The 11628-nt window shown below is 38.4% G+C and overlaps 1 protein-coding gene across 1 annotated transcript in view; it reads right to left on the reverse strand.

Annotated features, from left to right (window-relative positions):
- Window positions 1-10978, reverse strand: part of AP1G1 (adaptor-related protein complex 1, gamma 1 subunit) — an 86101-nt gene extending 75123 nt beyond the window's left edge. The window contains exon 1 of the mRNA XM_006878632.1: window positions 10701-10978. The gene's annotated coding sequence lies outside the window, so the exon portion shown is untranslated. The remainder of the gene's footprint in view (window positions 1-10700) is intronic.
- Window positions 10979-11628: the final 650 nt, after the last annotated feature.

Raw genomic sequence — 11628 nt, forward strand, 5'->3', positions numbered from 1 at the left:
GCTGAGTGAAATAGGACAATTACAAAAAGACAAATATCATATGATCTCACTTATATAAAAAAATAACTAAAGACAAATGACTAGAGATCAAAGGTTGTCAGTGGTGACCAGAAGCAAGAGGAAATGAGAATGGGAGAGTCATAGTTTATGGAGTACTGTTGCAGTGTTAGTGGTTTTTTTTTTTTTTTTTTTTTGTTAGTGGTTTTTTTAAAAACAAAAAAAAAACAAACACCAAACAAAAGAAAACAAAAAAACCCCACTGACTAAGGGTACAGTAGCACAACCATTTATTTCAAGTGTTATCAGTATGGAAAAAGTTGAACTTGAAAAAGTTGAGATAATACTACTTACAACAATAGTATTTTACAAATATTCAAAAAAATAAAAGAGTACCTACTTACATATAAACATCTCATGGGATTTGGTTCCTGATTTGAAGGCTTATTTTATTGAATCATAGTTGTGTGAGATATCCAGTTAATTTAATTAATTGGTCTAATAAGGAATTGCACTACCGACACAAAGGCCCACAGTTCGATATACCAGCTACTGGGGAAGTAAGATGGGCAATCTCTTCCTGTGTGATTTACTGCCTCTGAAAACCCACTGGAGGGGCAGCTATGAATTAGTTGCGACTCAAGAGTACACACCACCACCACCACCACCACCACATTTAATGTATCTGCTTTACCTGCTAGTTCCTTACATAGTTCCTGTAGTCTTACATGTTTATAAGCAACCATTCAAAGCTCAACAATTGTCCTCTATTCACATGGAGCAACAAAGAAAAGTGAGTAGCAAAGTTGTTGCTAGATGCTGTCCAAATGACAATTTACAGCAACCTTATGAACAACATATCTGGACCTTGCCCTATCCTGTACATGATCTCTGTCATGTTCAAGCCCACTGTCATAGTCACTGTGCCAATGTATCACTCTGAGTCTTCCTCTCTTCCATTGTCCCTTTAGTTTTCTCAGGATAATATCTTTTTCCAAGGGATGTTTCCTCCTGAAATTATGCCCAAAATAAAATTAAGTTCCACCATCTTTGCCTCTAAGGAGTGCTCTGGTTTTACTTCATTTAAGGCGGATCTGTTTGGTTTTTGGCAGTCCATGACATATTCAGTACTCTTTACTAACATCACAATTCAAAGGCACTGATCCTTCTTTGGTCTTCCTTATGCACTGTCCAACTTACAGATGCATAAAAATTAACTGAAAAGACCAGGGCTTCGATCAGGCATGCCTCACCTGAAACTGACATCTTTGATCTTCACAAGTTTGGAGAGGTCCTTGACAACAGATTTAACACATCTTTTCATTTTGTGACTGCTGCTACTATGGATGTTGATTGTGGCTACAAAGTAAAATTAAATCACTGACAACTCCATCTATCATGATGTTACCTACTGATCCAGTTGTGAGGATTTTTGTTTTATTGCTATTGAGATATAAGCCATATTGCAGTTTAGTCTGATCTTCTTCAATAAATGCTTCAAGCATTTTCTACTGTCATCTGCGTAACACAGGTTGTTGTTTATATCACATTCCTTATATAGTCCATCTCTTAAATGATATGCCCATCACACACATTTAATAGCTACAGAGAAAGGGTACAACCCTGACGAGTTGATAATGTGACTAGATCAATAGTGACTGGTCGTATGAAACACAATGTAAATAAAAAATAGTGTAAAATACAGTGTATATGACTGAAGCATAATAGTATAAACAAACAATGGGCAAAGGAGAACTGGACTGAGGAAACTGCAGTTGATTCACAGTAATTATGTTCTGAGAAGTCAAGTGGGAACACTAACCTAGCAAATAATGAACAACTGCTCTGTTGGACATACACAGAGTTAAGGTTCCTTTAAAGCCTCTGGCCATCATTTCTTCAACCAATCAATATCTAACTGTGAGAACAGTAAGGCAGCTGTGGGAGAGACAGTATGACCTCCATTAATTTCACAAGGAGAAAGTAGTTCTTTAACAGCAGAAACAATTCCTATGAAATCAGATATTCTCCCTCTAAAACCATCTTCATTTAACAATCCCAACACTGACTGTCCCTCCCACTGTACTTGTTACATCTCTCACAGGTTGACTGATTTGTTGCAATGAACACACTGAATTCAGAGACAACAGTCAAGACTACAGGGTTTATTAGGGAAGTTACTGGGCTACAAGTGAGGTACAGGAACATTTTCCAATCAGGACTGTCTCTTCTTACATCAGTTGTGCAGAGAAGCCTCTCTCCCTCTCTTACCCTCGACCTTGAGGCTTTGGCCTCTATCCTGCACCAAGAAGAGTTAAAAAGCTCTCTTCTGCCAAATATATGCCTCTCCGACGTTGCCAGGAAGCCTATGCCTGAAGTGGCTCAGTTCTATCTCCATGGGTCAGAAGACCTAGCTCAGCTCTAACACTGATCTGATTCTGTACCACCTCTGCCATGGCTACCTCTGCTGCCACCTGGACTACCATCTGGGCTGCCATGTCTTGGTTTCATGCTGTCATCTCTGGACCAAAGGACACACAGTACTTTGTGTTTCTTCTTTTTTGATGGCAGTGAGATTCTGTTTTCTGCTTCTGAGCCTGCTCAATTGAAACTGGGTAGAATGGCAAGGCTAACCAGTAACATAAGCATTGTATACATCTTCCTTATATGTTCTACCTAAGAGAGGCTACTTATTTACATTATTAGCACTCTAACTAGTGTCCTTAGTGGATCAAGAACATCTCACACTTGGATAGCATAAGTAATAATACTTTCATCCAAGTGGAGAAGAGTATAGAGCATTCCATGGACTACCAAGAGAATAGGTCTGTCCTAGTGAAATGAAGTTGCTCCTTGAAGGCAAGGATTTTGAAGCTCTGTCTCACACATTTTGGGCATGTGGCCAGGAGGGACCAGTCCTTGGAGAAAGACATCAGGCTTACAAGGGTGGAGGGACAGCACAAAAGAGGAAGACCCTAAAGGAGATGGAGTAACAAAGTAACTGGGGTAATGCAGTTAGGTATGTCAGAGACAGTGAGATTGGCTCAGTATAGGACAGGGTTCAGGGCTATTATGAACATGGTCACTATGAGCTGCAGGTAACTCAATGACACTTAACAACATTCAAGCTATGGTCTTTTCAATTACTTGCTATCTGATAAATGGACAATGACTAAGGATGACAGAAGAAGAATGATGTCTTTGAGCTGTGGTGTTAGAGAAGAGTACTGAACATTTTATGGATTATCAAAAGAACAAACAACTATGTCTTGGAGAAAGTGCAATCAGGGTGCTGCTCCTTGGAGGCAAGGGTGGTAAAGTTTCTTTTCTAATACTTTGGGGAGGCTGTTAAGAGGGGCCAGATAGAGGGTCAGAGTAAGAGAGAAAGATTCTCAACATGCTGGACTGACACAGTGACTGTAACAACAGGTTTAAGTGTATCTGAGAGGGTAAGGATAGCACAGGATAGGGCAGGGTTCAGATCCATTGTTCATACAGTCACTACGAGTCGTAGTCAACTCGATGGCACATAAAAACAAAAATCTAGCATGCCAAGTAAAACAAGCCAGACACAAAAGGACAAGCTTTTTATTATCATCTCACCTTATCTGAAATAAGGGAGTTCTGAAGGAATTGCCCTATCAACCCAAAGGCATGTGTTTCAAATCCACCAGCTGCTCTGTGGGAGAAAGATGGGCAGTTTCCTCCCATGTAATTGAACAACTTCTGAATAACCACTGCAGGGTCAGCTATGAGTAAGTTCCAACACAACAGCACATAACAATAACATACATGAAATAAGAATCCTGGGTGATGAAGTAAGTGTGTCATGTATTAGGCTGCTAACTGTAGGCTGGCTATTCCAATCCACCAAGTGCTCTGCAAGAGAAACGTGGGCAGTCTCCTTCCTTAAAGTCTGTTGGCCTCAGAAAACTGATGGAGGGTCACTAAGAGTTGAAACATTCACAACAGCAGGAATGTAGTATGTATGAAATAGATACAGTATATATGAAATATCTAGAATAGGTAAATGTATAAAGACTAAAGCTTATTACTAATGGTCATCAGGGCAGGTAGAAGGAGAAAAAAGAGGGAGTGAATGCTTAAGGAACATTGAGTTTCTGCCAAGAGTGGTGGAAAAAAATGGGACACATAGTAATTATGGCTATACAACATGGTGGTCATAAGGTCACTAAAGTATACATGTAAAAATGAATTAAATAGCAAATGTTTTGTCATGTGTATTTTACCACAATTTTTTAAAGTTATATTCTAAGTAATAGGAAAGAAAATGCAAGAACAAGATTTCTTGGTTGTCACTTAAGACTTTTTCATAAGAGCTTGAGTAAATCACAAAGAAAAAAAGATAATGGTAATTATGGACCCAAACAACAAAATACTAATTTTGTATACTCAATACTCAATTTTCTAAACCTGACAATAAACTTCAGAGACATCAGCTCTACAAATTTTAAGTAAATGACTTAGAGTAGATTTCTCTAACTCAGTCCAGGCCTCACAGTAGCATCACTAGAGGAATGCTGAGGGTGCAGATCACATCAGTGAGACGATCAGACGAGGTGACATCAAAATGACTGTCGATAAATATTTTATACAATGTTTAAGAAAAAATTAGTATTTTCTTCATAAAAATATTCCCGAAGTTATAAAAAAAACATTTTTCCCAATTCCAGCTTACATGTATCACTACAACCACAAACCTAAAATTCTAAGCTAATTTACTTTCTGAATCTTCTAATGTGCACCAATCAAAACTGTCATTATTACCCAATCACAGTGGCATTTTGAATTACAATTTCATCTAATACAAACAAATGATGTTGTGTTTGTTGCTATTAGTTTTCAAGAGTCTAAGTTTGTCAGATTTTTTTGGAGTTTAAGCTTAAGCTTGTGGTAACTATAATTTGTGAAATAATATCAATAACTTTTGAGAATTAAGGAGGAATTAAATGAAAGGAGAAAATAAAAATGAGGTTCTACTCAGTTACTAAAAATATAATTCAATATAGAAAGAGTTTAAAAAACCAGTCCTGTTGTTAGTATTCGTACAACCTAAGAAATAAGCAATATACAGATATATCTTTTTTATGATTTAAATTTATAATAAATATTATTAAATAGTATATAGGGTCTGGTACTGGAAGCGATCCACAAGGGAGGAGTGATACCAACCCCAGTGATACCCTGGGACCCTGATTCTTTTTGGCTTTAACAATGATTTGCCTGAGTAACGATAACATGCCTGAATATCTGAACAATTTCTCATTTTCATTCATATCATCTGTCTTGCTCATTGATTCCTGTCTGGCACTATGTGCCATGTACTAAAAAAACAAACAAACAAAAAACCAAAAAAACCATTGCTGTCAAGTCAGCTCTGATCTATACTGACCCTATAGGGCACAGAAGACCTGTCCCATACTGTTTCCAAGGCTACATGTAATCTTTATATATGTAGACTGCCACATCATTCTCTTAAGGAGCAGGTGGTCAGTTCAAATCGGTGATGCTGGGTCACAGAACTGCCAGAGCTCTCTCTTACATACCAAGGATATCATAACGGGCTCTAGTGGACTAGTGGCAAGAAGCTGTGCTGCAATCCCAAACACACTCAGTTCGAACTTGCCAACTGCTCCGCAGGAGGATCAGCAATCTTTTCCTGTGCAATTTACTGCCTCTGAAAACCTGCAGGAGGGTCAGCTATGGGTTGGTTCTGACTCAAGGCACACACCACCACCATATATAATTAGATTGTTTTTGTCTTCTAAAAGCTCAAGGAAAAAACAAGAACTTTTTTTTTAAAAAAAGTGCTACAACTATATGCCTAGGGGTAGAGAATCAGGAAATACAAGTTCATCAAAAGGAAACATAGACTTATCAGTTGAAAGGGGCAAAGAAAGGCATTCCAGGTATAAGAGGAACCTGTACAGTGAGAAAGAACAAAAGTATATGGAAAAGTCCAAAGAAGAGCAAAAAGTTCATGTAGTGTTCAGAAAGCAAGCTGATAAAAATCAAACTAACAACTACTTAATTATTCTACTTTCTGGAATAATCTATACCATTTATTAAGCTTTTATTATAGAACATTTCTTTAAAATATATAAAACTCATAAATAAAGATGACAAAATAATTATGCCTTTGAATTGTGGTGCTGGACATACAAAAGAACAAACAAGTATGTCTTGGAAAAAGTGTAACCAGAGTGCTCCATGGAGGAGCTTCTTTGGGCATGTTGCTAGTAGAGGCTACTGTTTGGAAAGGGACATCGTGCTTGGAAAGGTGGAGGATCCATGAAAGAGAATACCCTCAATGAGATGAATGGACACAGGGACTGCAGCCATGCATTCAAGTCTATCAGAGATGGTAAGGCTGGCACAGGATAAAACAAGGTTCAAATCAATTGTTCATAGGGTCACTATGAGTCTTATAGTCAATGACACCCACAACAACATGTCTTCATTGGTGTTTCCTATGTGTTTTTATGTTCTATCAGAAGAGGACGTTCTCCTTATACTAGATTATATTTCTATAACAACCATACCAAAAGACTAATATCTACAAAGACTCAATTAACTGTAGAAAGTATTCCTGTTTTCAAATAGTTTTCCCAGACAACTATCTCAAACAAGTAGTTTCATCATGCTCTTAACAGTTTTAAACTTTCAAATTTTCCATAATATGAAAAGGAAATCGATCATCTGTGCAGACTACCAACAGAAAGGGAGACAGTAATACAAGTAATTTCTCTTCCTTTTTTTCTTTAAATTGAAACTCAACAATTTCCCAATAGTGAAGCTCAGTAAATATTTTCATTAAATTGAGCTGTAGCAATTCTAATGGAACTACTTTTATTTTCAGCTGTACAACTGTATAATCATTTCTAACGTGAGTTAGCTCTCACAGCCAAACCTATACACCATCTATTCTATAAATGTCTTGACTTCAAGCAAAAGGCTTGTGAAGGGGAACAGTACTAAAAATAATTTCAGGTTACAAAGATCTAAATTTATGTTTTTCTCCTGTTTTTTACACCCAACCATCTAAAACATTATCTCAAAGATAAACAAGATGAAAAGTCTAGGAAGGACAATACTACAGAAAAAAATATGACCAGATACAATAAGCAAGCTAAAGTTAGCAAAGCAACTAGTGCATGATCAGGTTACACTGTGACTATTGTACTAGAACAGAAAAAGAAAACGACTTGCCTTTAAAATGTCTTTAATTATTTATAAAGTACAAAAGGTCACATATACTTCCCCCATCTTTACTAAAACTCAGTTTTTTCTTCTAACCCTATTTAATTTTTCACTGACAACTTTTATAACTCATTAACTTTTCTCTCCAATGATCCAAACAGTCTAAGAAAAGCAAAACTTCCAAGTATCAAGGGAAGAACATATTTCTTAGTACACTCATGTTATCATAAACCTTGCCCTTTCTCACTAAGGTTATTGTCAGTATGATACAACATGTTGCCTTGTGTGGATATTCCCACTTCTGGACCCTTCAGATTTTGACAGATTATTTGTAAAACCAGCATTTATGCCAAATTTTGTGTTACTCCTTAGTACAGAAAGAAAAAACAAATCCTCCATGTATTTTCAATGTAGAAACCACACTTCTTTCCCTCTCTTTACTGTCTCACAGAAATGAAGTTTCATACAAAAGAATCTTAACCGACATTCTGATAAACATGATTTTTCAAAACCTATAGCCAAGAAATACGTAAAATTATGTAAATCTACACACACGTAATTTAGGCATGTTGCTAGGAGGGGCTAATCCTTGGAGGACATGATGCTTGGAAGGGAGGCAAGTCTAAAGGAGAAGAAGACCCTCAACGAGGTGGACTGACATGATGACTGCTGCAATGAATTTGTGTGCGTCAGGAAGTGTGAGGATGGCACAGTATAGAACAAGGTTCAGCTCTTTTGTTCACAGGGTCACTAAGAGTTATATTCGACTTGATGGCACCTAACAACAACATGTTTACTATATTTTAAAATTATTTGCTATTTAAAAATTGCTTACTACTTTAAGTATCATCCCTTCCTGCAAAAATAGTGAATAAAAGCACAAAGACTTTTTTAAAAAAGGCCAAAATCAAGAATTGAAGAGAATTCATAAGGCAAAAGAATAATTAAAGCATATAAAACAGTTAAACAAGTTTTAAACTGCTGCAGACTTTCTGAAGCTAAATCTGAGTTTATAAGTTTTTTATTAAGTCCTGTATATATCAAATTTTTAAACCCTCATCAGATGCAAAAAGGGAGATTAAATATCTTGAAAATCTGTTTTGGTATGTAGTTTTGCAATTGAAAATTTTTAATTAAAAATAATCTTAGTGATCTTGGAAAATAATCATTCAACTTCATAAACTTTTTTAAAAGTTTATGCATTTTTATAAGCCATTAAAAACTTTTTAATATAAAGACTTTTAAGTACATATTTTAATAAAATTTGCCACCAAAAGTAAAAAATAAGTTTTGTCACCAAACTCAAACTTCATGTCAGTGAGAAAGATCAAAGAACAAGAAACGGCTCCCAAGAGAAAACAAATTGAGGTTTCCTAAATGCTAATGTAAACTTCAAGTGTAATGCCTACAGCCTTGGACGAAGTAAACATTCAAGTATATATATTGACGAAGTGTCGTGCTCTAACCAGGACCATGCTTATAATCTGCAAAGAAAAAAGACACTTTGTCCAACTGAATGAAAATCCTCTAAGAATGAATGACATTTAAATACCAGTGCATTTTACCATGAAGTGAACACCTTACAGTTCTTGCAAAACCTTGTTTTAAAAGTGTAACTCTAAAAACAGTCCATTTCAGAAGACTCTATAATGAGATATTGTCAATGAGTGTGTATTCCATAGGTGTTCAGTCTTGACAGTTACTTTAAACACTAAGTAAAATATTACAGCCATTTGAGTAAACACACACAGAACTCATTATCTCTTAAGAGTAACATATTTTAATTTTCTTAAAGTAATTTTTAACAAGACCATTGAATATTTACAATAAAAACATTCAGTATTCAAGCAAGGCACAAGATGAACCACACACGAATTTATCTGTATGACCTACACCAAGAGTTAATTTATAGTCTCATTTCAACAACTTGGTAAGAAAAATGCACTTATTAACACATTAAAGAAATTAATTCTTTCAGCAGCACTTGAAAATTTGATTCAGCTGAAATTATATATTCAAATTTCAGCAGCCACTAGAGTATGATCTTAATTTCCCTTTTGCAGATTTGAAAACTCCGAGATGTGAAACAGGACTCACTGAATCATACTCGCCTAACTTGAAAAGGAGGAAATAATCAGTAACTTGCTGTAAAATTCTTTTATTTAAGCATGCTTCACTTCAAACTCTTTCAGAAGTACAATAAAAGTAGTGAGGTTACAGGCCCCTGCAGGGGTCATACTTTTTTCAAAACAAAAGCTAGGGGTATATGTGGACACTTTACGTTAATGAGTAAAACTCTATAGTCCAGACTAAAAATGAGACCACGAAGTCTGTATCTTTTAACTAGCTTTTTTTTTTCCACAATAAAGAAAAGGTTAACTCTCTGAATCACTCCAGAATGAGGCCAAACCAGCAACACAGTAGAAAAATAGTTTAAAGTTAATAACACCACCACCACTAACAAATCTTTATTCACCTCCAACCCTCCATTCTTTTAACTAGTTTCTACAGCAGTCAAAAAAGTTGCTTTCATTTTCAACCACATCAGATTCTATGCCCAGACTGTGTTCCATGCCCTGGGATATATAACACCAAGATAAATATAAAGAGTCAATAAGCACCAAAAAGCTAAGTGCTCAAGAAAAAGAAAGTAGTCCACATATAAAATATTTGACAGTCCTCCCCAACACACACACAAACCCATTTAACTTGCTTTAAAATAATTTCTAAATATACCGTGAGCCCGTAGTTTGACGGATCTTCTACACCAATCCCTAACAGAGGAAAAAGAGAATCACTATAAACCACTGGAGGCAAAACCAAGAGTTTGCGTGAAGGGCAACCAGTGTACAGGCAAGTTATGTTGGGTTTGTTTTTCTTTCTTAAAGAAAAAAAAAAGGCAGACGACAGCAACAAAAAACAAAACAAAAACAAACATGAAATCGAGAATTGAGAAAGAAGTTGGTCGAAAGGTTAGAGGAAGGAGAGGCCGATGTCCGGGTCTATGAGGACGGAACTGCAGGGATAGACAGCGATTGACTGCACATAAGACTACGCTGAACAGAGTTCTAGACGAGACCTGATCCGGGTCCAAGATACAAGAACGCTGATACGTGGCTCGCTAGAGACACGCGGGGGTGGGGCCCGACCCGCTAAACCCTGGGCTTCCTGCAGGAGCCGTCAAAGGAGGACCACAGCCCGAGAAAAGTCAATGGGTTCAGGGAGGTTCGCACCTGGCCAGCAGCACCGAATGCCACCGCGCGTGGAGCCACCGTGCTCGAGGCCTCGGAGGCGGCCCTCAAGAAGTCAGCGCCCCTGGGGCGCCGGGCCCCTCCGGGGCCAGCCTCTGTCCTCTCTTCTCACCCCCCCCCCCAAGCACAGGACCGGACCCGTGGGGTTGACAGGGAGCTTCCGGTCGGGCGTTCCCAGCAGCCGCAGGGCAAAAGAAGCATTATGCTCTCGGCGCCACGAGTGACACTCACCGGCCCGAAACCTCGAATGAAACCAGCAGCTCCGGGGGCGGCGGCAGCAGTGGCAGCAGGAACCGAACATCCAAAATGGCGGCTCCCTCGGCCTCACCACCGCTACTGCAGGCGGAGGGATCCTTAGAAGGGAGTGAGTTTTTTAACTAACTTCACACACTAGCGTGTAAACGTAAGCTTCCTATCCTCCTCTCTTGAATGATTCTGCACCCCCTAACTGTTCTTTCTCGTGCCTCTCTTCTCCTGTTATCTGAGAATCCAGACGCCGCCGAGGACTATTTGCCACGGAGGAGGCGACTGCACCTGGCAGAACAACGATAAGCGTAGCAAGGTTCGGGGCTGTCACTGATGACGCGAGACGCTGCTGCCGAGTCACCGCTGCGATGAGTATAAGCGAGAAAGATCCGGCCGACCCCAGAGCTGGCGGACATTGGTTCCGCTGGCCGTGGGGCGGGACGCGGGGAGTGGACGGGGACTGGACTACCAGGAAGCCGCAGGCACCTGAAAGGGGCGGGGCTAGATAAAATAGCAGAGAAAGTGAGAAAAGACTAGGGAGCTCGAGGGAGGAGAACGCGGAGCCAAACCTTCAATCGTCAAATCTTAAAACTCTTTCTAGTCATCATTGCATGAAAAGAGAAGATGGCACAGAGACTCAGCCTTCCTCGTTCGGCAAATTAACATCTGGGTGTCTAAGTTTCCTCTTTATGTAAAGAGAAGGATTGAACTAGTGATAAGTAAACCCTTCCAGAGACGTTTTCTGTATGTCTTTATGAACTGATGAACTGAGTCATAGAAAATCTAACTAGATTCTTGCTGCCTTGATAAATACTAACAGCTGACCAAGAATATTTTCCATGTATAAATAAAGAATCATGATATGTTGGCTCATTTAAAGGAAAGGTGTCTGTCAGTCCACTCTGGTCCTAGC

Source organism: Elephantulus edwardii, unplaced genomic scaffold, assembly GCF_000299155.1.
Source record: "Elephantulus edwardii isolate Elephantulus edwardi_28Jun2011 unplaced genomic scaffold, EleEdw1.0 scaffold00001, whole genome shotgun sequence".
Taxonomy (NCBI): domain Eukaryota; kingdom Metazoa; phylum Chordata; class Mammalia; order Macroscelidea; family Macroscelididae; genus Elephantulus; species Elephantulus edwardii.